Source organism: Nomascus leucogenys, chromosome 12 (assembly GCF_006542625.1).
Source record: "Nomascus leucogenys isolate Asia chromosome 12, Asia_NLE_v1, whole genome shotgun sequence".
Classification (NCBI taxonomy): domain Eukaryota; kingdom Metazoa; phylum Chordata; class Mammalia; order Primates; family Hylobatidae; genus Nomascus; species Nomascus leucogenys.
Genome location: NC_044392.1, coordinates 55,406,198 through 55,432,062, shown reverse-complemented (window position 1 = coordinate 55,432,062; position 25,865 = coordinate 55,406,198). Strand labels below are relative to the sequence as shown.

Genomic DNA, 25,865 nt, shown 5'->3' with positions numbered 1-25,865 from the left:
ACATGATTGTATATCTAGAAAACCCTATCATCTCTGCCCAAAATCTCCTAAAGCTGATGGTGTCGTTTTCATCTCCAAAGTTTGATGTGGGTCGTTTTTACATGTTCCATGTCTCTACTTAATTCTTTGGGCCTGTGGAATGCAGTCACAATAACTGTTTTAAAGTCCTCTCGGCTAATTCTAGTATCATGTCAGCTCTGGTTCCTTTTCCATTGGTTATTTTCTTCATTATGAGTCCTGCTCTCCTGCCACTTTGCATGCCTGGTATGCTTTGGATGTCAGACATTGTGAAGTTCACCTTCTTGTCTACTGGCTATGGTGCTATCCCTAATAAAACTTGCAATACCAAGTTTTTTTGTTGTTCTGGGATACCACTTATGTGACTTGGGATCTTTTAAATCTTTTTGGGTCTTGCTTTAATGATTTTTTTGGGTGGGGGCAGCTGAGTGTAGGTAGAACCCATTATTCCCACTACTGAAGCAAGGCCTTCCTAAGAATTCTACCCAAATGTCCCACAAATTATAAGTAGTCCAGTTGGGCTGGTGGGAACAAGTAGGATTTCCTGCCCAGTGAACACAAGGCACTGTTTCATAACCCTTTCACAAGTTTCTTTTCTTGTCCTCAGGCAGTCTCTTCACAAGCATGCACTGCTCAGTACTTGAGGGAGACCCTTCCCATATCCCTGGATTCTCTCTCCATCCATGTCTTTCACCGCTGCATCTTTGTCCTTTGAGCCATAGCTGCCTTGCTTCCACAGAGGCTCAGCTTCATCTCCTCAATCCAGGGAGGTGGCCTCAGATTGCCTGCCTGGGGCCTAGCCTGGGAACTCCCAGAAGGCAGTAAGCAGTGGCAAGAGTAGGGCTCACCTTGTTTGTTTCTCATCCCTCGGGGGTTGCTGTCCTTTGTCGCCTCATTTCCAGTGTCTTGAAAACTAATTTCATGTATTTTGTCTGTCTGTTTGCAGAGAGAAGCCGTGGGCAGATTTCAGGCAGAAGTAAATCAGGCATCTGTTACTCCATCTTTGCCGGGAGCGGAAGGCATCTCTACCAGTGAGGGGATCATGCCCTCCTGACTTACCTAAGCAGGAGGCACAGCAGAAAGACAACATGGACACTGTCCAGAGATACTCTCTGGCACATGTTTCGCAGCTAAACTTCCAAGATGTTTAGAAAGTCTTCCAATAATTGTAATTGTTTTCTCTGGTGATCTACCTAACTGAGTCCAGAGAAAACTGGCTGGAGGGAACCTGAGCTGCTTCCTGTCAAGAGGCTTATCAAATAGGAGGGGAAATAATGGCTCCTTCTAAACATTTGTTCCTCCTCTCTTATCTTTATGAATTGCATTCTGCTTTTGTCGGATACAAATGATATAAGGACTGTTCTCCCTCCTAAACAAGGGTATGAATTAGCATGCTAATAACTACCTCTGTATTATTCATTCCTTGACGGTGTTTGTTTTGTTTTGGTTTTCTGTAAAACTCATCTCACTGGAGACAAATCTCTGGAGCCATAGTATCCTGCACCTGACCATGCTTCTTATGCAGACCGGATCCTTGGAGTTATTGGCTCCCTTTGCCTTGGTTATTTTGTTGACTCTCTTCAGCAAAACTGAACTCTGACTTTTACACTCCAAATCTGGCTCTTGGACATATAGATCCTTTATTTTCCCTACTACTCCTTGACCCCACCCTGCCTTTCCAACCTTTCCATCTGTGTGTGTGTGCCTGTTTCTCTCTGCCTGTCTGTCTCTCATACTCCAGGCTGCCCCCGGTCTTACCCCACTTTCTTCTCTTTCTCTTCAGCTTTCAGGGTTCACTTTCCTCTCTGCCTACAGAGTCCCACAGGCTCAGGGGGTGTCCTCTTACAAGGAGGGAGCTCATTCCAGAAGGTGCCCTCTAGACTTGGAATAAACCTTACAAAGAACACCTAGGTTTGAAAAACTTTTTCTGTCTTCCCATTACCTGAATTATTCAAATGACTAAAAGTGGGAAATCAGTAGAATTCTTGATGTGTCTCAGAGCCCTGCATTGGAACTCCTTCATTCACTGAGCATATATTGGGTGCTCACAAGGTGTCAAGCCTTTCTCTAGGCCAGTAGTTGCATGGTGAGCAAGTCCTGCCCCACCGAGCCCACATCTGGAGGCATCAAGAATGGACAGGGCAGTGGGGACACAACCAGCTCCTGTCCTCCCCACGAGCATTCCCTCATTCGGGCAGAGGGAGCACAAATGGTGAGCGCTACAAATGAAGCATAGCGAAGGATGGGGAAGTGGGTGACTTCAGACCAAGAGGCTATGGTGGTCACATGCAATGGGGCCGCTTCCCATAGGGGAAGCACAGGAGGTGGTGTGGGTTGGGGAGAATGTCATGGATCTGGCATTCCTGTGTCAGGCCCCCACTCACATGGCCTGGTGTCAACTCAGAAACATGCCCAACCACACGACTTCTGGCCTCCGTGTCACCCAGCCCTCAGGCATCTAGATGCACAGCCTGGGGATGGGGGCATTTAATAACAGACAGGTGTCTGAGGCAGATGTCCTCAGACTTCCAGGTGCCAGGTGCCTCTTAGTGGAGGGATCAGAGCAGTCATCAGCAAACAACTGAAGACTACTCGTCCTGTCCCACGCAGAGGCATAGTTAACCTTGTAACTATTCTTTTCTGACCTTCATTTCCCTACATCCAAATATATGGGGCCTTTGTTGCCCATCTGCTTCAACTTAGATGATGAAAATCCTGCCTGAAGGCTTAAGAGTTTGTTAGAAAAATAAATGCTATTTGCAAAAGGTGCATTTTAGGCAAAAGCTCAGTTCTGGAGCTCCAGAACCTACCTACCCCAAGCCCAATATACACCTCCTTTCTCTCCCTCCCTCCTCATCGCACCTGCCTTCGCTGATTCTTCAGGCTGCACATCTCTGAGAAGATGACAATCCCTAGCAGAAGAACAAGAGAACCTTGAACTCTTCTGTCCATGAAGCTGTAGACGCCAGCAGATAGCCTCATTCGGCAGCGGTGGGACTCTGAAGAAGTCACTCAGGTTTTCTGTGCCTCCATTTCCGCATTGTAAAATGGACCCAATAGAAATGCTTTTCCATGTGGGTTGTTCCAAGTTTAAATAAGACATGGCAGTAAAACATTGAACCCACGCCCTGATGCACAGTAAACCCTCCAAGAGCAGTAGCCATTATTACTATCCTTATCATGGGTGGCCTCATCGCGGCTATTATCATTATCTACATCCATCTTTGAAATAATTGTATATCCTTTTAGGGTATGGAAGGATCGCAACGTATAACATTTCCTAACTGATGAACATTTATTATTACAAATATTGCTGCTGGGAACATCTTTCTGCATTTTAATCATCACCTGTGTGTTTATCAAATCTCTGCACACAAGTTGGGGATGTTGCAAAAGACTTTCCCTGACTGGGAATTGAACCCCGGGCCGCAGCGGTGAAAACAACAAATCCTAGCCACTAGACCACCAGGGAAGCTAACAAACCCAGGAATCGTCTCATCGGAGGAAAATAAACGAGAAGATAAAGATTAACTTTCTTTTTTTTTATTTCTTTAATTTAAAAGTAAACTTTAATGTCGACAAGGCAAACTTGGGGAGGGCAGACAGAACACACACAAGGCTGCCACTTCATACTTGGAGGGTTGAACAGCAGCCGGGCAAGGGGATCCTCACTTCCAGAGGGTGGGGCGGCCGGGCAGAAGCGCTCCTCACTTCCCAAACAGTTGGACTTCCTCTGGGAAGCGAGGAGCGCTTCTTCCCGGCGGCCCCACCCTCTGGGAAGTGAGGAGCGCCTCTGCTCCGCCGCCAACCCGTCTGGGAAGGGAGGAGCCCCTCTGCCCCGCTGCCACACTGGGAAGTGAGGAGCTTTTCTGCCCGGCCGCCCCACCGTCTGGGAAGTGAGGAGCGCCTCTGCCTGGTCCCGCACCGTCTGGGAAGTGAGGAGCGCCTCTGTCCAGCCGCTCACCTTCTGGGAAGTGAGGAGCGCCTCTGTCCAGCCGCTCACCTTCTGGGAAGTGAGGAGCGCCTCTGTCCAGCCGCTCACCATCTGGGAAGTGAGGAGCGCCTCTGTCCAGCCGCTCACCATCTGGGAAGTGACGAGCGTCTCTGTCCAGCCGCTCACCATCTGGGAAGTGAGGAGCGTCTCTGCCTCGTCGCCACACCGTCTGGAAAGTGAGGAGCGCCTCTCTGCTTGGCCGCCCCACTGTCTGGGAAGAGAGAAGCGCCTCTGCCCAGCGTCCGAAGCGTCTGGGAAGTGAAGATTGCCTCTACCTGGCCGCCCCACCGTATGGTAAGTGAGAAGCGCCTCTCCATGACCGCCGCACCGTCTGGGAGGGAAAGATTAACTTTCTAAGAGGAGGAGAGCCCAACTGAAAGTGGCTCTCTGCGACCCAAGTGGGTTGCAGGACTGCAAGGCTCCAAGCAGTCACTGTCCAGCTGCTCAACGCCTCTCACCTCTGCCAGCCTGGCCGCTGCTTTGGGCTGTGTTGAGGCCAGGCCACAAGGAAACTGAGCGATGTTCCATTCTAGCCTAGCTGTAGCACGGTGTGAGGCAGAGCCAAACACATGCTGTCTTTCGGAGCCTCAGTTTCCTTGCCACTAAAGTGTGGAAGGGGCTCTCAGCGGGTGATGAGCCGAGTCCTTCTGGTTCCTGATCTCTGAACTGGCTCAAGGAGCTCTTCAGATAAGGACGTGTGTAGGGGCCCCCTTTCATGCCCCGACTAGCTCAATTAGCAGAGCTTTCTCGAGGGGTCTTTGGCTCGAGCTCCAGGTGCAGATTTACGTTCGTTTTCTTTTGTTCCGCCACGCAATTCGACGGGTCCCGCAACTGTGCTCGGGGCACAAGGAAGCCAAGTGGGTTTCACAGGAAAGACCTCCTTGGTTTCAGAGACATCGTAGCTGTCAGCTTGTCAAGAAGATTTCAGCCATAGATGAGAAGGCTGGGGATTTCTGGATTTAAAGCTAACAAGAAGTCCGCCTCATCCGGCGCCTTGGTCTCCGATGCGACTCACGGCGGGCAAACCAGGCCTGGTTCCTAGTGCTCAGCGGGGTTTCAGGTAGTAATGGAACTCCTCCTGTGCTTCTTGTGATCAAAGATGCAGCGAAGTTCCCCCATCCCACCCCTCAGCTCTCCTCCCCTCCCTTAAAAAAAGAAAAAGAAAAGGTCATTATGAAAGCCGCCTTTCCTGTGTGAGGCTAACCTGCTGACCCTACTCTAGCTAAAAGAGCCGAGAGCCGCCCCTTGAGGACACATCCACGAAAATCTTAGGCGCCGCCTTGGGCAACTGCGTATTGCTGCCTATGACGGACGAAATTCGACTGCATCTCCACATTCCTGCTCCCCCAGCAAATTGCTGGCAAAAGGTCCCAGGAAGCACCTGCGATCTCTCAGGCACGAAGACTGCGGATGGCAATAGGCCCGGGCTGAGGGTTCCGCGCTTCCTCCCAAAATGAAGACCCTGGGGACCCATACCCGGGCTACAGGATCCTGATTCTTCCCGCGGGGTATCCGGTTCCAGAACTAAGCGCCCGTGTGCCGGATTCGCCCGGCTGACAGAAGCTGCAGCAGCCGGCGGGTTTTGAGAGTCCCTGGCGCCCCGCGCCGCGCCAGGAGTGTGGACGCCGCCCTCCAGGCCTGTGGACCCCGCCTCAGGGCCTTTTCCCTGGCGCCGGCGTCAGGGCTCTTGGCTTTGACAGGCGATCGACCTTTCGCCTCCTCCCAGGAGCCATAGGACCCTCCCTGCCCGCCCTTCACCCAAGTCGAGGGACCTGATCCGCGTGCTCTTTCCTTGAGAGCCCTCCATTCAGGGTGTCAACAGAGGTCGGTCAGATGAGAAACCTGGATTTCTACACACACCTGACTACAATGAAATGGCATCACTCCCCTTCCCCTGCAGAAGCAGACTCAGAAAAAGTAGTTAAAACAGAAGGTTTCAATAAAATCGACAGTCTAACATAATACCCAAAAGTCCAAGTTTCAATTGAAAATCATTCATCATACCAAGAACCAGGAAAATCTCATACTGAATGAAAATAGGCAGCAAGTACACACTGCCAATGAGATGAGAGAAGTGCTGGGATTGTCTGACAAAGATTTTAAAGCAAACAAGCAAGCCTGATGAAAATGATTTAGCGAGTAATTATGAGCACACTTGAAATAAATGGACAAGTAGAAAGTCTCAGCAAATAAATACAAGACTTAAAGGAGAACCAAATGAAGTATTTAAGAAGTGGAAAATACAACAACCAAAATAACAAGACCGGCACATAGGCTCAACAGCAGAATGGATGATGCAGAGCAAAGAAATCCATCCACTGCTGATGAAAAGATAGAAATTACACAATCTTAACAGAGAAAAAATAGACTGGGGGAAAAAGTGAACAGAACCTCAGGAACCTTTGAAGCTGCCTCAAAAGGTCTCACTTTCATGTTGTTATCTATGTCTGGAAGGGGAAGAGGAAGAGGACAAGGCTGAAAACATAAGAAAGTAAATGGCTAAAAGCTTCCCAGAGTTGGCAAGAGACATAAACCCATAGGTTTAAGAAGCTGTGAGGACCCCAAATAGGATAAAACCCAAAGAGGTCTATGGCAAGACACGTGAAAAAATAAAATGTTGGGCACTAAAGACAAAGAAAATATCTTGAAAGCAGCAGAGAAAGGTGACACCTTATCTAGAAAGGAAAAACAATTCCAGTGATGACAGATTTCTCATCAGAAACCATGGAGGCAGAAAGAAGTTGCACAGTGCTTTTCAAGCCGTGAAAGAAAACGATTGTCAGCCCAGACTCCTCTCTCCAGCAGAAACGTCTTTCAGGGACTAAAGGGAAGGTCAAAACAGTTTCAGATTAAGAAAAGCTAAGGGAATCTCTGACCAGCAGTTCTACCCTAAAAGAAAGGCTAAGGGGAGTTCTCCGGACAGAAAGGAAATGATTAAAGAAGGAACCTTGGGACATCAGAAAAGAAAGAAAGAAAGAGAGAAGGGAAGGGAAGGGGAGGGGAGGGGAGGGGAGGGAAGGGAAGGGAAGGGAAGGGAAGGGAAGGGAAGGGAAGGGAAGGGAAGGGGGCAAAATAGGCCTTCCTTCTCCTCTTGAGTTTTCTAAAATAAAACTTGGTGATTTCAGAAAAAAATCATAGCACCATTTGATGTAGTTCTAACTCTCCATAAAGAAAATATTTGAAACAATTATAAACTGGGAGGGGAAAGAGACCTGCAAGGGAGGTAACTCCTCTATCATTCACTCAAACTGGTACGACAATGACACCAGTATACTGTGTGGTAAGATATGGATGCACAGATATATGAATGTCTGGAAAAACCAAGAGGGCTATACAAACAGATATACTCAAAAACACTATAGGTAAGGCAAAACACCATACTCAAAGATGCTCAAGTCACCACAGGAAGGTAAGAAAAAGAAAGCATATCCAGAAAATGAAACCAGGGAGAACAAATGGAAAAGGAAAAATAAATTGCAGACTTAAGCCCTACCATGTCAATCATCACATTAAATATCAATGGCCTAAGAACACCAATTACAAGACACAGACTGGCAGAGTAGGTTAATGGACATGAACCAACTACATACTGGCTACAAAGAGACTACCTTCAAATATGATACAGGCAAGTTGAAATCAAAAGGATAGGAAAAGATATATCATGCAAATCCTAGCCAAAGGAAAGCAAGACTGGCTATATTAATGCCAAATATAGTATATTTCAGAAAAAAGAAACTAATCAGAGATAGAGAGGGAGATTATATAGTGAGGAAAGGACCAGTCCACCAACTCCTCCCCCTGACAAAAGTCATACATATCTATGCAACAACAACTGAAAGTACTGAACAGTGAACTAGACAAATCCACAAATATAGCTGTATGCTTCGACGTCCCCCTTTCTCAACAATTTATACAACAACCAGACAGAAAATCAACAAGAATATAGAAGAACCCAACAGCATGATCAACCAGCGAGACTTAAATTGACAATTTTAGAACACCGAACCACACCAGAATACACATTGTTATGGGATGCATTGTGCCCAGCCCCTCCAAATTCTTACGTTGAAATCAGAGCATTATTAGCCACTAGTGAGTCACTAATTAAAACCACAATGAGAAATTGCTACATACCTATCAGAATGGCCAAAATAAAAGTGTGACCACAACAAGTGCTATCAAGGATTCAGAGTAAGCTGGATCACTCGTACATTGCTGGTGGGGATGTAAAAAGTTACAGCCCACTCTGGAGAATATCTGTATAGTTTTTACTTTTAAAACTCTATATGCAACTACCATACCACCTTGGAATTGAATTCCCTGCATTTATCACAGAGAAATAGAATCTTATGTTCACACAAAACCCATGTACTTAAAGTTTATAGCAGCCTTGTGTTTATAGCCAAAACTGGGGAAACAATGTATGCACTACTTTCATGAGGTGAATGGTTAAACAAACTGTGGTATATATCCATAGCATCGAATAATCCTCAATAATTTTTTTTAAAAAACAGCCAACTATGGATAACCACAATAACCTGGATGAATCTCCACAGAATTATGGTGAGTGGACAAAGGGTAATCCCAAAGGTTACATGTAGGATTCCATTTAAGTAACATTCTTGAAATGAATAAATTATAGGAATGGGGACTAGATTAGTAGTTACCAGGGACTAAGGCAGGAAGGAGGAGTAGCACTGAAGAGACACGGTCGTGGCTATAAAAAGGCAACATGATGAATCCTGATGTTGATGGAAATGTTCTGTACCTTGCTTGTATCATTGTCAATCTCCTGGTACTGTGGTATTTGCAATACATTTGGAATATTTGCAAATATTACCATTTTGGAAATATTACCAAAATGTTACCATTGGAGGAAATGGAGTAAGGGGTACAAGGGACCTCTCTTTTTCTCTCTGAGTTGTTAAGATTGTATGTGAATTATTAAAACATAAAGATTAACTTTTAAAAAACCTAAGTATATTTCTCCTTGATTGATCATGCCTTTGCTTAGAAAACATTAAGGTAACAATAATTTTCCCAGCACCTTTTATTTTCTTGAAGACAGTTTTAACAAAAGGTGTGCTTAGGGCTTTTCCTAAAAGTTTAAAACTTCTACTAATCCTTACTGTTCTTCTTTGAGAACCCTCCAGGTTTTTGTTTTATTTATTTATTTTACACCTTTCAAAAGCATAGAGACAAAAAACAGGAACTGGCATATAATACTATATTAGTCTGAATTCTCCAGAGGGCAGGATACACACACACACACACACACACAGAGAGAGAGAGAGAGAGAGAGAGAAGCCCAAGTTCTACTCTAGACCTAGGAGACCTAGTAAGCTCTAGACCTAGGAGAGTTTAATATAGTTCAAGACCAAGTCCAAGGCTTAAGGCAGAAGACTGACATCCCAGCTCAAAGACAGTGGAGCAGAAAAACTTCTTTCCCAACCCTTCATCCTATTTAAGCTGTCCATGGGTTGGATGAGGCCCACTCACATTCAGGAGGGGAATCTGCTTCACTCAGTTTACTGATTCAAATGTCAGTCTCTTCCAGAAACGCCCTCAGAGACACAGTGAGAAATAATGTCTAACCAAATATCTGAGCACGCCCTGACCCAGGCAAATTGACACAAAAATTAATTTTCACAAATACTCTCAATAGAACTAACTAGTAAATGCAGTATCATGTCCTGCCTGTTTATCCCATAACAATTAATATAATCAAGCACAACATTGGCTTCCGTTCCCTTACAGTAGCAACACATAGGAGTTTCATTTAATGTGAGGATAATTTTGACCTTATGGAGTCTCTCCCTACCCCATCTACCGTTGCCACTTGTGGATTGTCATTTTGCCATGACTATCTTTTACAAAATATCAATAAGCTCTCTACTTTGGTAATGTAAGTTTGAATTTCATCCTGGCTGCAAAAGTCACTTTCTATTTTGACAAAGCCTAGAAATATTTGTGTCCATTTCCTTGAATATGGGTAATGGATACCTATTGTGGGGCCCACTCTCAATCTCATGGTTTTATTTTCATTCAGGTCTCAATAGATATGCCTCGGCAGCCTGAAAGCCATTGAAAATGGCCCGTGGCCTTGTCCATCTAACAGAATCCGGGAAAATCCTGGCCATGGAATGGGGATATAGAAAGTGAGAACCACCAAACTCAGCACACAATGACTGTGTTTAAACCTCTGCGCTAAGAGATGATCAGACTCTATCATGGCTTCTAGTAGCATAAGACCATGTCCCATGAACGACCCTAGGCTCCCATGACAATGCCTACCTAAGAAAGATCAAGGCTGCCAGGGGAAATCACTTTAGTTCCAGCCAATACCTGCTGATGATGGTAGGTTCAGGACCTTTCTTTCTTATAGCACTTACTAAGAAGGGAATCCTTCCTCCATCCGTTTGAGATGTGTATGTATCTCCTAGGGACTCAAGTGTGTCTTTCCCCAGGATCTGAAAGCCATTCCTTTGAGGTGTAGTCCTCAGGAAGGACTGAGCCTCTGTCTTCTGGTCTCTGTAGGAGGTTAGAATCCTAACGTCTAATATTGCCAGCTGGCAGACACAGTTGGCCTGATGAGGCAGATGTTTAAAATGACCAATCTTTTGTAATGTTTCACTTGTGCCCTGCCCCCTGCCCGCTCCCCTGCCTCAGTCTCCGATTAGAATGCCATCACCTCTGCACAAATGCAAAGGAGCTCAGCCCCTTCCTCTATGGTCAGTAGTTACTGAATAAAATCGGTTTTCACCGCTTTAACTAATGTCTGATTTATCTTTGACAAAATAAGTGCGAGTGATTGTTTTTAGCAACACGGCAGCTGCAGAGAGAAGCACAGATATGGCAGGAGAGGGCGGGATCACCTGACCCTTCTCCTTTCATAGGCATCTATTCCTGCCCGGGGTTTATAAGCCTGAGACTTGGCTGGGCTGCCCTGGGGTATCACTTCATGGCTCTGTGGCAAGACTTGAATAGGCTGGTGGTGACACTTGGTGTGACCACAGCCACCTTCAAAGATGCCATTAAGAGTTCACAAGAAAATGAAGGGAAACAGAAAAACTGATTTTGAAAGCTGTTGCCTCTCCCCCTTCCTCATACAGAGTGTGTATGATATTGCTGTGTGATGTTAGTTGGACTGCAATTTAGCACAACAGCTGTTCTAATAATTGGCAGTTTCTCATTGAGTTAAGCCTACCTGATAAGGAAGCACACTTATGTTTATTGATTACCCCCATAAAATGAACAATACATCCAACAAGGCTTCTACCAAAAATGTTCTTATTAACCTTATTTTCATACTAAGGAAAAACTGGGTACAACACAAATCTTCATCAACAGAAGAATTTAATACTGACGGTTATATAGTCATAAAACAATCCCAGAAGTTCACTCGATAACATCAAAACCAGAAATCCACACTGATGCCACTGACGGCAGAAAATCATGATACAAAAATAAGAGAGATGAGAGATAGAAAATGTACTATAGCCATAGTAGGGGGTAAAAGCCAAAGAGCTCAGTTTCTACTCATGATGTTCAGCAGAAGAACCGAAGGAACATGAGCCAATACCTCAAAGGGTCCAGGTCTGCACAAGGTGCCTGTTGGGCGCAGGGTTCTGTTGGCTCCAGTGATGTATCTCAGGTAGGCTAATTTTTACAGACATAGCCCCTGCAAAAATCTATCAAAGAATAATAAAGGGATAGCTGTTTGCATGCTAATTTACCATTGTATAGGAGGGGGAACAGGCATTAGACTGTTTTCATCAAACAAAAGCAAAACCAAGATTTATGAAGGAAAGAGGAGAAGAAAAAAATTGCCTGGGACCTTTGTGATTTTGCTCCCCTTGGGTAAGAGACTTGACAGAAAGTTTTCAAAGAGGTCACTGTGGCCTGTCTTCTCCGGACCCATGACACTTGGTCACCACAGAAAACAATTACAGATGTTGGAGGACTTTAAAATATCCTAGAAGTTTAGCAGTTCATCCTACGCCACAGAATCTCTGTGTGATGTCCACCACGTCCTTCTGTTGTACACTCCTTCAGTTAAGCCAGGAGGACACCTCTCCCCTCAGTGGAATATCATACATCGATGTGTAGAAAGCTTGTTGTGCTGGCAAGTAAATGACAAGATGGACATTGATAGAATTGGGAAACAAATTGGAATATGATCTGTTATGGCTACCATGGAAGATAAATTTGCAGAGTGTACTCAAATTAGAAGCATTAAATAAATGCTGTAATGCAAAAATGGCACATCCTGTTCTCTACACTATAGAAATATCTGCAGGAGTGACCAAAGATACTTGTACAAGTATGGTAGAGATCATTTGTAATCCTGAAACCATGAAACTCACCTCATTTCAAAAACATCTTGGAAAGGATTAAATAAATCATGCACAAACAGAGGAAGAAATGCTGTTTTCACAAACAATGGCGAGGATCACCATGAGGATGACTGATTCCACTGGTCACATTATTAAAAGAGCAATCAGTAAACCCAGGCACATCCTGGGGATAGGATACTACTGTAATAGGTCTCCTATTATTAAACATGAAAAACTCGAGGCACCTTACTCCCCCAAGCCTTCCATGAGAGCAAAGAAGATCTTTATCACACCAGAAGTGAGTTCCTGTCTAAGGTCTCTGGGATTCCTGAGTTTGACAGGTATAAAGCACCATGGCCCTTACCAAGCCTCAGACTTAAGAAGGTGGGAAAGAGGACCTGTATGTCTCTTGATTAGGCTGGAGTTGATTGTGCATCAACAGAAACGGGTTAAAACACAAAGCGACTAGTCCCCAGGTGGGCTTGAACCATCAACCTTTTGGTTAACAGCCGAACGCGTTAACGGACTGCGCTACAGAGACCGCTACCACTGTTTCTACGGAGCGCTATAGGCAGGGCACACTCACCAAACTGCCCCCATCCCTTCTGTCTTGAGGGCCCGCCTGGCAGGACGGAAACCCGGAGAGATGAGGGCGGTAAGCTGCGCTGATCAGGTTGCATACCCGGGGGTCAGGAGATTCTGGAGCCAGAAAGACACCCGAATGGCCTTCGCCCGCCCTGCCCTTCGCCTGCTTCAGAAGCCCCCGGAAACTCCCGGGTCTGCGACCCAGGCCCGAGCCGCCTGGGGACCCAAGGGAAGCTGAACGCCTGGTGGGCTCCCTGGATGGCTCTTCCAGTTCTTTGCGCCGCCCTCACCTAGCCACTTTCCGGGCCGCTGCGGAGCTTCCGCTGCCATCTTTGGTTCCTGTGTTCCGCACGGGGGCTCCACCAGGGCAGGGATGGTGGTGAGATTCGCTCGTGGTCCCCTCGCGGGGAGCAGGGTCTGGCACTCACCAGGGCGCACGACTAGGACTTGTCGAATGAATCCAACCTGGCCTTTAGCTTTTAGTCCTTTGAAGAATCTTGAGAATGTAAATCATGAACTATTTTTCTATGGGGAACTTTTGTTTTGTTTTGTTTTGCGACAGGGTCTCACTTGGTCGCCCATGCTGGAGTACAGTGGTGCAAAAACGGCTCACTGCAGCCTCCACCTCCCGGGGCCAAGCGATCTTCGTGTCTCAGCCCCCAAGTAGCTGGGACTACCGGCGCGCGCCACGACGCCCGGCTAATGTATTTTTTATAGAGACAGGACTTCCACATGTTGCGGAGACTAGTCGCGAAGGGGAAGTAAATTCTTTTTTAAAAAGCGTTTTTTCCGATTGATTTGTCGGCATCCCGTGGGGCTGGCAAGGGTCGAGGCCTCCAGTGGCCTCTCTTGCCACGCTGAGCCGTGGAGCTGCGGGGGCTCAGCTGCGCTGTTTTTGGGTGCGTGCCTGGGGCAGGAGGCCGGGAGCCGGGCAAGGGGTTAACCCAACAGGGAATTGCCAGGAGGAGGGCAAGGAAGGCGATAGGGGCGTGGACCCGGGAGACGAAACTTCCCAGTAGCTTTGTGCAGCGGTAAGGACTGCACAAGGGGGAGATGAGAAGTGTTTTTTTATTGTAGCAGAATGGGGAAGAAAGGGAGGAAAAATGGAGAGACATCAAGGAAGAACAAAATCTACGCGGACCCTTAGGTCTCCAAAACGGAAGCAGCCCTGCATGGTTTAAAGAAGGAGCCCAGCGCGCTTCAGCTCCTGTGGCACGCGGTGATCGTATCGTGGTTAGTACTCTGCGCTGTGGCCGCAGCAGCCTTGGCTCGAATACGAATCACGGCAATGTCCCTTCTAGGGTGTAGTGCTGTTTTTTCCCTTTCGCCTCCAGTCTCAGCCTAGGCTGTGCCGTTTACCTGCGGCTAGAGAGGTCACAACTTTCCTGTGGCTTCGGAGCTCTCTGTAGTGGCCAGAATAAAGAAAACCCTGCAGGCCTAGGGGTCCAGTCATCTTGAAAGACTTTTGCCTCCTCTCTGAGCAAGTACAACACACAAAAGGTGAGGTGCCCCTTCTCAGTCAGCCTTATTGGAATCTTTTACTAGTTGACATGATGTGGCCGTACCCGTTTTTCTGGCTCAGATATTTCAAAAATCCGTGGGGCCTTTTCAGGCCAAATCAGAAACGAACAAGAGAAGATGAGAGTTCGCACTCCAACTACCAGGGGTATTTTAAGTAAAACCTAAAGAATACAACAAAATCTAAAGTTAATGACATTCCCCAACCCCAATTTTTAATTTTGTTTTTATTTATTTATTTTTTTGCTACCAGTAAATGACTGAAGTATAATCCACAGAGACCAAAGTGCGCTAATCTTAAGTGTGCGGCCCAGTGCATTTTGACAAAATAAACCATCACCTAGATCAAGTTACAGGACACTTTCAACGGACCAAGAAGTCATTAGAGCCCCTTTCCAGTCAATCCTCACCCCATCCCCACTTAGGTAATCACCATTCTGATTTCTATCTCTGTGATTTACTTTTGCTTCTTGTAGAAATCACGGAAAAGACTATACTGATTTTGACTGTTTTTTCTTTTTAATGCAACAATGGTTATGAGATGCTTCCATTCTATGGCATATATCTCAGCTCTTTGGTGTTATGGATGAGTGTTGTTCCAACATGTGAATATACTACAGTTGATGGACACTTGGGATACTTCTAGTTATGGCTATTGTGAATAAGGAGTTTACAAATATTCTACTGTGGGCCTTTTTATGGACCTGTGCCTTCATTTCTGTTGAGTATAAACCTAGTAATGGAATGGCCGGGTAATGAAGTAGGTGTATTTTTAACTGTATCAGAAACCATCAGACAGTATTTTAGAATGGTGGCACCATTGTATTCTCTCTCTCTCTCTCTCTCTCTCTTTTTTTTTTTTTGGAGACAGAGTCTTGCTGTGTCACCCAGGCTGGAGTGCAATTGCAGGATCTCTGCTCACTACAACCTCCGCCTCCCGAGTTCAAGCAGTTCTCCTGTCTCAGCCTCCTGAGTACTTGGGATTACAGGAGTGTGCCACCAAGCCCGGCTAATTTTTGTATTTTTAGTAGAGACAGGGTTTCACCATGTTGGCCAGGCTGGTCTCGAACTCCTGACTTCATGATCCGCCCGCCTCAGCCTCCCAAAGTGCTGGGATTACAGGCGTGAGCCGTCGCGCCCGGCCTATACACAAACTTTTGTATTAGAATAGAAAAGTTGAGAAGATAGTTCACAGAATGGAGTAAAGACGATGAAATGGGTTTTTGGAAGGCATTCATATTTTAAAGTTGTTTTAGGCCGAGAGAGAAAGAAAGAAAGAGAAAGAAAGGAAGGAAGAAATTTCCCTGCGGCACAGGAAACTCTATGACCGAGGCTTCAAGGGCTCTTCTCTGGCCCTAAACTCACAGTGGATTTTGCCTCATTTTCCGAGGTGCAAATGAAATGATAGAAGTCGATCAAAGGAGAGGGCAGAGAGAAAGCAAGAAGGATGGCTCCTTCCTGCAGGTCCACCTTCCTGGAGTATTGCTTGTGGGATAATAGAAATGCCTTGACAGGGTTGACTGGGAACTATTGCTACTTATTAGGAATTCAGACGCCTCCAACAAATTTGCATTGTGAGGTTCTATGGTGTAATGGTGAGCACTCTGGACTCTGAATCCAGCGATCCGAGTTCGAGTCTCGGTGGAACCTTTCTGTTTAATTAGAACGGCAATACCGTGTTTTACTCCCTAACTGGAATGGGGATTCCGCTGACGTTCAGAAGCTCTGCGCTGCGGGCCTCCGTGTCCCTACTGCTCCCACTGTCTGAGCCTCACGATGTACCCCGCGCTCCTCGTCCCCTCTTCGTCTCCCTCTTCGGTGTTCAGGGTCCCAGAAACCGGGTTCTCGCAGTGGCCCGGACCACAGGGAAATTGCCGAATCATCCAGTCGGGATCAGCGAGCCTGCAGGGTCCCCTTCCTGGGCGAGCCTCCCGGCACCCAGCGATCGGAGGCCCGGACACCCCTGCCAGGGACCCAGCGACCCAGCAAGTCCTCACCTCCTCTCAGGGCGACCCTGGGCCTCGGGGTGAGAGGTCTCCTCCACTAAAAAGGCTGCCGTCCCTCAATCCTAGACCCCGAGATTCCTTTCACTCCGGAATCTCATAATGGCACCCATTGTCTTTTTGCTACGTAAACGGTGGCGTGAGAAATTCTGATGGGGTTAGCTCAGTCATTGGAGATTGTGTCTCAGTTTAGGATCGATGGTTCCAGACCTAACTTGGGAGTAGCACTGCTTTATTCAGATGGCCCATCTGATTCCGAATGTTAATTTGTTCTGTTCTTCATATTCAGATTTTTATGCCGAATTTCTAGCTCCTACGTCTCTATTGCGGGTCCTAAAAGTCGCTGTTTCACTAAGCTTTGGAACCTGACTCCGGGAAATCTCATTCTTTCGTCCCAAGATCTCAGCCAGAAAGAGAGATCCGCGCGGCGGCGTCTTCAAGCGCGCGGGCTGGGAGCGCGGGTTCTGATCCTGGGTCGCCCCGGCCGAGCTCCCTCAGGGCCACGGGGAAAAGGAACCTGAGCAGCTCTGAGGCGCGAGTCTCTGACGGTGGGGTTCCCCCTTCTCCCGTCAGGACCCTGCCCCAAGGAGAAGACGCCTTAGTTAAACATGTTTTCTCCTGCTCTTCAGAGCACTTGGGATGAGGTTCCTGATGGGTCTTGGGAGCGAACTAAGATGTCTCTCCAGGCGCCCAGGACCATCGCTCTCATTTTCATATTTTGGGGCTGAGAGCGGTTACGAAGGACTGAAAAATACCGCAGTCTTTGAGGGGCTCAGTTTGGAGGACAAGCCGGGGGTGAGGGGGTGAGAGGACGCCTTCTTGGCTCCTTGGAGTGGACTGGCAGGTAAAGAAACACAAACTCCGTTTCCCCTTGCAGGCTGGACTGCAGAACCTGGGATGGAAAATTGGACAGTCAAAGAGTAACAATATTTATGTGGAGGTTGGCTGCATGCATTAAAAATTGTTATCCCTACAGATAAGTGTAGGAAGGGACCAGGGCACTGCTGTTCACCACCAACTTTGCAGCATATGTCACTTTGATAACAGTGTATAGTGCATAAAAAATTCATTCCTATTTACAAATAATTGATCACAACCAGGACAGGTTTCTTTGTTCCTTCTCCACTTCCACTGCTTCACTTGACTAGCCCTATAGGAAAAAAAAAATCATTCGTAAATATGATATTGTTTCAGTTGATCCTCAGCCCACCCATTCCCCACCCCCTGAAAGTAGCTGGGACAACAGGTGTGCACCACGTGCTGGGCTCATTTTTGTATCTTTAGTAGAGATGGGGTTTCGCCATATTGGCCAGGCAGCTCTCGAACTCCAGAACTCAAGTGATCCGCTTGCCTGGGCCTCCCTACACCTCCCTGCTGAGATTACAGGCATGAGCCACCCCACTTGGCCATCATTTGTATTTTGAATTTAAATGTTTTGTAGTCATCACTCTTCAAAGATTCTGGGTTTTGTTGCATGTGCATGATGGGATTCAGGACCTGCTACTCCAAAGTATAACATCTTGGGGTATTGAATATTTTATGTTAAAGGAATATGAGTAAACAACAGAAGCAGGAAGGTCACTGTCACCCTCCCCCTGCCCTTCTTCCCTGAAGTCGATTGTAAGACCCTTATGTGAGAGGTGCCCTCTCTGTACCCAGAGGAAAGGTGCATCCTGGAGTGTGAAGACACAGGGACACAGAGAAGAGCCTGAACACAGAGGACTGGCTAACTTTCCCCCAGTCTGTTACTGTTAGATCATACTTTTATTGTCTCATCATAGTTCTCCATGACTATTCGTTCTTAAATAAACCTACTGTTAAAAAAACAAAAACAATAACTGAGGTTTAGCTGTTTCCATTGGCCTTCATTTCCTTTGGAAGGAGTTCCTGTCATGTAAAATTTACATTAAATAAATCTGTATGCTCTTCCCTTGTTAGTCTGTCTTTTGTTGTGAGGATCTCAGCAGTGAACCTAGGCTGGGTGAGAAAAAGTCATATTTCCTCCCCTACATGTAGAAATGTCTTCCACTGTAAAACTATAAGAATTTTTTTTTTTTGACAGGGTCTCACTCTGTCGTCTAAGCTGGAGTGCAATGGCACGATCTCAGCTCACTGCAACCTCTGCCTCCTGGGTTGAAGCGATTCACCTGCCTCAGCCTCCCGAGTAGCTGGGATTACAGGCGCCTGCCACCATGTCCAGCTACTTTTTGTATTTTTAGTAGAGATGGGGTTTCATCATGTTGGCCAGGCTGGTCTTGAACTCCTGACCTCAGGTGATCCACCCGCCTCAGCCTCCCAAAGTTCTGGGATTACAGGTGTGAGCCACTGCACCTGGGCAAAACTATAAGAATTTTACTGGGGCAGATGTGAAGCAAGAAATTGAATCATTATTCCCCTTTGGATGAGCTGAACACATGAGCTAATAAATTCCCAGTTCCTCCCAGATAGAAATACTTCTCTAGCTCATTCCCTGAAGCTCCTTGAGGGTCAAACCTGCTAGAGATTGAGGGGCCTTCCTGGGATCTCCCAGCCCAGGACGTTACTGCTGGTGAGAGGATTGCTGCAGTCTTCCTGGGAGGGTGCACAGCCACTGGAAAGTATCACTGCTGTAACTTCTATACAACTGGTTTTCATCACATCTGCTCTTTGTGCAGTGTTGCAGGCAAAATACAAGAGCGAATAATATGCACGAGTAACATATGCACATCATCAACTGTGCCTGCAACACAAAGTGCCACATGTCATGCACAGTTGGTGATGTGCATATGTTTACTCATTTAGTCCTTACCTCAGGCCGAGGTCACACTATCACCTTCATCTTCCATGTGAGATGCACAAAGACGTCAAGTGACCTGTCCAGGGTCACTCAGCCAGCAAAGGAGGATTTGAAAGCAGCAATTTGAAGTGAAGGCAGCCTGTCTCCAGAAGACATTCTCAGAACCACTGCATTTATACTGCTCCTAACAAAACCACCCTTGCAAAAATTATGACAGTGAGAAAAACCTGACATAGGAAAACTATGACTGTGAAAGAAATCTGACCTAACTGACTGCATCTTGCTTCTAACCTCTGAGCTGCCCTTGTCCATTCCTGGGCATAGGCCAGGCTAACTATGAAAGAAGTTTAGTTCCAAGTCTAAGTCTGAAACAAAGATGATTACCCCTTCCCAAGACAAACTCCTTCCTGTCTTGGGGATCAGATCTCCTTAGCAAAGCTAAAAATTAGGTGCGAGATTGGAAATTATGGCTCAGGAGCCATGCAGCCAGAAGCCACACGATTCCTAAGCTCCCCAACTGTGCCTACATATAACATTATTAGTGTCAAACCTAAGATTGGTGTTCAAAGTATTTTTCAGACCCTGCCTTATGATGGACTAGCTGGCACACCCAGACCTGTAAACTGGCTCATCTGGTCCTGTGGCCCTCACCCAGGGACTGACTCAGTGCAGTAAACAAGCTCTGACACAGTGATTCCATCCCCAACCCAACCAATCAGCTTTGCACATTCCCTAGCCCCCTGTCTGCCAAACTATCAAAAAAAAAAAAAAAAAAAAAAAAAAAAAAAAACCTAGTCTTTGAATTTTGGGGGAGGCAGATTTGAGTAATAATAAACCCCTGTCCTGGTCCCTCAGCTGCCTCTGCATTTATTAAATTCTTTCTCTATTGTAGAAAGCCTGCTGTTCTCAGCTCCATTGGCTTATCTGGGCAATGGGCAAGATAAACCTACCAGGCAGTTACATTAATAAAAGAGAAACACAAATGGTAAGCATGCTTGAAAAGAAATGTAAGTCTGTGTATTTCTTTGGAAGAAACACAAAAGGAGGAGGAATGATAAGACAGGCAATGCACTGTCCTAAATATTTTCATGATTCTCCTGCCTCCTTCATGTCCTTCTTATCCCAACAAATTCTCCCCAGAAACCTTCAACTTAAACATGGTCCTGCCAGAACTGGATTTGTCCTTCCCTTTACATTTTCCTCTCACCTACCCTACACCCCTTCCATATCTAATCTGTTCTTTAACTTCCAGGTCATTGAGTATTTTCCATTTAAAAATATAAAAAATTCATAAAGAGGAAGATAACCAGTCATCATATTAACACCTCCTGGAATTAACTACTGTTAACATATCTACATATTTTTCTTCCAAATCATTGTTAAGCTATTGTCCTTTTTAAAAAAAAAACTATACATGCTAAGTATAGACCATACTAACAGTAGAGAAGATGTAAACATATGTAAAATTTTTGAAAACCTTACATTCAAAAATAACTTCTCATAACATTTGGGCAACCCTGGAGTCATAGTCTTGTGGTATATCTACAGGGAGAAGAATGTATATTTTAGCTAGACTGCCCCTAAAAGAAAAAGAAAGAAAAAATAATAAAGAAGGATATATATACCTGAAAAAATAATAAAATAATAAAGATGCATATATGTATGCTTTTATAAAATTTAGCTTAGACTCTATTTTTATTTTACAAATATTCCATTTAATAGTGAATGAACTGCAGACAAAGAGACAGAAACAGAAATGAAGGAATTCCTCAACTCCCGATTACAGTTAGAGAGATATTTTTCTAAAGGAATCTTCTAAGGGTAAACATACACTAAATTAAGTAGAAGACATTAAGATTTGGGCCGGGCGCGGTGGCTCACGCTTGTAATCCCAGCACTTTGGGGGGCCGAGGCGGGCGGATCACGAGGTCAGGAGATCGAGACCACGGTGAAACCCCGTCTCTACTAAAAATACAAAAAATTAGCCGGGCGTGGTGGCGGGTGCCTGTTGTCCCAGCTACTCGGAGAGGCTGAGGCAGGAGAATGGCGTGAACCCGGGAGGCGGAGCTTGCAGTGAGCCGAGATCGTGCCACTGCACTCCAGCCTGGGCGACAGAGCGAGACTTCGTCTCAAAAAAAAAAAAAAAAAAAAAAAAAGATTTGGAGTGGTTTTTTTATTCCTTTTTACAATCAGGTTGATTAAGGTGTGAGTTGACTTTGGTACAATGCATCCATTTCAAGTTTGATGACGTGTCTAGTACTCTAAAAGGTCCTCTTGTGCCCTTTGCAGTCAGTTCCGTCCTCCCCCTGACGCCAGCAATCAATGATGTAGTTTCACTGTACAGGTTAGTTTTACCTGTTGTAGAAATTCACCTTGATGGCGCCACACAGGATGCACTCTTTCATCACTCGGCATAATGTTTTTGAGATGATCCACGCTATTTCATGTTTCCGTAATGTGTCCATTTTATTGCTGGGTAGTTCGGGTAGTTGGGGTAGATCGCAGGACATTCTGGCGACAGGTGAGACTGCGTTTCTGACCTGCAGGCCTCGGTGAACATGAGCAAGGGCAACTGGGCGCCGGGAGAGCCCTCCCGTTCCCCTACACAAAGCAAGCGTGTTATGTTAACAACCGAACGGGGACACTGCTTTCATCCCAAAGAACAGCACCCGTCTGCGTAGTTTCTTCCTGGCTCTAGAAAGTGAGAACACATTCCCCGCTAGCACAGAAATCCTACAAACTACTGCGGGGCCTGCGGTTAAAAGCAGAGGCTGTGTGAAGGGTGTCTCTGGGGGCTACGAAAAAACACGAAGGTTTTCACAGAGCGTGAGAACCCAAGAGACTGGAGACCATGAAGCGATCTGCAAAAAGCAGCCCCACGTAGTACAGGAAAAGAGAGCCCTGCGACCACTTAGCTTGTGTTAAACAAGCTGACGGCAGAGAAGACAACACGTTACTTAACGTTTCCCACCATCGCGACTGTAAGGAAAACGCTTAACATGCTACCCAAGCCACAAAACTGTAGATTTGAGAAAAGCCGTTACAGGAAAGTCTATTTTTTAATTACAAAAACGCAGGGGAATGTACGAACACAGTTCCACGCTATCACAAATTACGCAACCCAGTTTTCCACACTGAGGGAGATCGCAGAGGTCAACACATCCCGAGTGCAATGGTTAAATCTCACGCTGAGAAAAACTATCTTAGTGATCATGGTATTCCTCCTGCCAGATAAGTATGAGTTTACAATCCTCTGCCCTGCCACAGCTCCATATACCTCACCCTTTACACACACGGTCACTTGCCCCGCGCGCCCCCGAGCCCTCCTAGCCCTGACACACAGCTGGGACTCTCAGGTCCGACCAGCTGTCCTGAACCCGCTCCCACGGCACGGGAACTCTTTCGTGGCGAAACAGCAGGTGGCGAAGCAGCAGCCCCTGCGTTGCCTCTTCTACATAGAAGTCGCCCTATCCGTGATGTCACCGACAGCGCCTTCCTCGTCCCCGTCTGCTTTTCCGCCCCACCCTCCGCCACTCAGCCGACCAACATGCTGCCAGAGCCTGCGGGGGCAGTGATGTCTGCCTCTCCCTCCTTTTCCTCTCTTCCCTGACCCTGGTCTTCCCCAAGGAAGCGGGTGTTTCTGTTGTAGTTTTTTGTTTGTTTTTTGTTTTGCGCCGAGTCTCGCTGTGTCGCCCAGGCTGGAGAGCAGTCGCATGATCTCGGCTCCTTGCAACCTCCGCCTCCAGGGTTCAAGCGATTCTCCTGCCACAGCCTCCTGAGTAGCTGGGATTACAGGCACCCGCCACCATGCCCGGCTAATTTTTGTGTTTTTAGTAGAGACGGGGTTTCACCATGTTGGCCAGGCTGATCTCGAACTCCTGACCTCAGGTAATCCGCCGGCCTCGGCCTCCCAAAGTGCTGGGATTACAGGCGTGAGCCATCACGACCGCCCAGAAGCCGGTCCTTAGCCAGTGTTGCCGAGGACCTCTTTGGCAGAAATCTGGAGCCTGTCCACCCTTCTTCAAATAATGGCTTGTAATGCGCAGACTAAAACATGTAGGATTACACAAGAAACTGGTTCTCTTCACATCGTTATTCTTGTGATGTAGCATTCTGCTTGAAATTGGAAGCCGTTCAATATCAGAGAGAAACCATATCTGTGAAACTAGAGAGGCTGCTCAGATGACTGCAAACCAGCCATCCTTACTTGTTTTACCACTAGTAGTGTTATAAGGACGGTGGTCCAATTTCATGAATCTTGTAGGGTTTTTTCAAATACAGCAATGTACAAATATGCTTCCCCAGCAGAGCACACTGGACACTCAGGCACGGTGCTGGAGTTTGTCATCTCTTCACTGCCTTCTCCAGACCTTAGTGCTTACCTCATGTTAGCACTTTATGTTCTGCAAAGACAGAAACAAAGTGGTCCAAATTTGGAAATATATATATATATATATTTGGGGGAAACTTTATTTGAGGTGCTTAACAGATTACTTTTAATCTGTAGAATACAACCCCAAACTCTGACAATACTCCACAGACTCCAAATCTATCAGGCAAGTTTTTCCTGTCCTTTGCTTTCATATAAACTGAATCATAAAGTGTGTAGTGGGTTTTGGGGGAATATAACTGCGCATTGGGCTCACGTTGCCTGCTGCCTAGACAGAACCAATTTATCAAGACAGGGGAATTGCAATAAAGAAAGTTATTTACCTAGAGCCAGCTGTGTGGGAGACCAGAGTTTTATTATTACTCAAATCAGTCTTCTGAGCATTCCGGGACCCGAATTTTTAAGGATAATTTGGTGGGTGGGGGCCAGTGAGTTGGGAGTTCTGATTGGTCAGGTCAGAGATGAACTCGTAGGGAGCTAAAGCGTGCTCTTGAGCTGGATCAGTTCCTGGGTGGGGGCCACAAGATCAGATGAGCTGGTTTATCCATCTGGGTGGTGCCAGCTGATGCAACAAGTGTAGGGCTACAAAATACCTCACGCACCGATCTTAGGTTTCACAGCAGTGATGTGATCCCCAGGAACAATTCGGGGAGGTTTAGAATCTCGTAAGTTGGAGGCTGCATGATCCTAAACCATCATTTCTTTTTTTTTTTTTTTTTTTTTTTTTTTTTTGAGACGGAATCTCGCTCTGTCTCCCAGGCTGGAGTGCAGTGGCGCGATCTCGGCTCACCGCAAGCTCCGCCTCCTGGGTTTACGCCATTCTCCTGCCTCAGCCTCTCCGAGTAGCTGGGACTACAGGCGCCCGCCACCACGCCCGGCTAATTTTTTTTGTATTTTTAGTAGAGACGGGGTTTCACCGTGGTCTCGATCTCCTGACCTCGTGATCCGCCCGCCTCGGCCTCCCAAAGTGCTGGGATTACAAGCGTGAGCCACCGCGCCCGGCCTAAACCATCATTTCTAATCTCGTGGCTAATTTGTTAGTCCTGCAAAGGCAGTCTAGTCCCCAGGCAGGAAGGGGGTTTGTTTTCGGAAAGAGCTGTTATCATCTTTATTTCACAGCTAAACCATAAACTAAGTTCCTCTCAAAGTTATTTTGGCCTGTTCCCAGGAATGAATAAGGACAGCTTGGACGTTGGAAGCAAGATGGAAGCAGTTAGGTCGGATCTCTTTCGCTGTGGTAATTCTCCCAGTTACAATTTTTGCAAAGTCGGTCTCAGGAGCAGAGGCATAGGTTTGACTTCTTTCACTCAGTCTTACATGTATGCATTTTTCATGTTATTCATGTGGTTATTTGTTTCTGTGCGTATTCCTTTGTATGAATATAGGCCAACTTATTTATTTATTCTACTGTTGCTGAACATGTTGACCTAAAAGAAAGAGGCCGAAGCACAAAATAGAATCTAGAGTTTACTTGAGCCAACGTGAAGACAGCTGCCTGGAAGACTCATACCCAAAGAACCTTGGATCTGAGCTCCCTTTGGCCTTTGTCACGAGCAGGTTTTTAAAGGTCAAAAGCGGGGATGCACAATGGGCTGATGGAAAGGTGCCTGTCAGGAATTCTCATTGGTTTTCAGAAATAGCACTGATGAGAGCTTGGCTGTCCATTGTTATAGGGTGTGGGATACAGTGTTTGGTGTGGCACTATTAGATTAATTTACAGCTACCTGGGGTGATAGCAAGCAGTTTCAACAGATGAATACATAGCTCAAAAGGAAGGAAGCAGAAAGTGGTTGCTGTCTTGATTTAATGTCTCTCTGATCATGTGAAGTGGCTCACATTCCTCAGATAAAAATTCTTTAAAAAATCTTTCTTCTTGAAAGCATTGATGATCAAAAGCTCAGCCAAGGTATCCCTCTTTGCCAGGAACACTCATTCCCAGATAGTCTTTCCCACGCTGAGGGCAGGGGAGGACAGGAGCCACCTCACTGAGGAATTTTTAAGAGTGCCCCAAAGCCCAATTGAAAGTGTGTCACAGAGTAGAAAAAAAAAAGAAAATAAAAGAAGAAAAGAGGAGAGACCTCAGTTAAATCTACAGCTGTCACTTGTTGAATCATCTCTAGTCTTCAGACACCACAAAATCAGTTTTCTCAGAAGTAAAACAAGAAATATATAACATTAATAATTTGAATAGCACACATATAATGCACATAAGAATGAGAATCACAAAGAGAATCTGTATGCCGGA

The 25,865-nt window shown here is 46.2% G+C and overlaps 2 non-coding genes across 2 annotated transcripts; one reads left to right on the top strand and one right to left on the bottom strand.

Moving 5' to 3' along the window:
- Positions 1–16,029: 16,029 nt before the first annotated feature.
- On the top strand, positions 16,030–16,101 carry TRNAQ-CUG. Its single transcript has one exon. It is a non-coding gene; the product is annotated as a tRNA-Gln (tRNA).
- A 6,204-nt stretch (positions 16,102–22,305) lies between these two features.
- LOC115837835 lies at positions 22,306–22,469 on the bottom strand. The gene has a single exon (XR_004032881.1). It is a non-coding gene; the product is annotated as a U1 spliceosomal RNA (small nuclear RNA).
- Between the last annotated feature and the right edge of the window lie 3,396 nt (positions 22,470–25,865).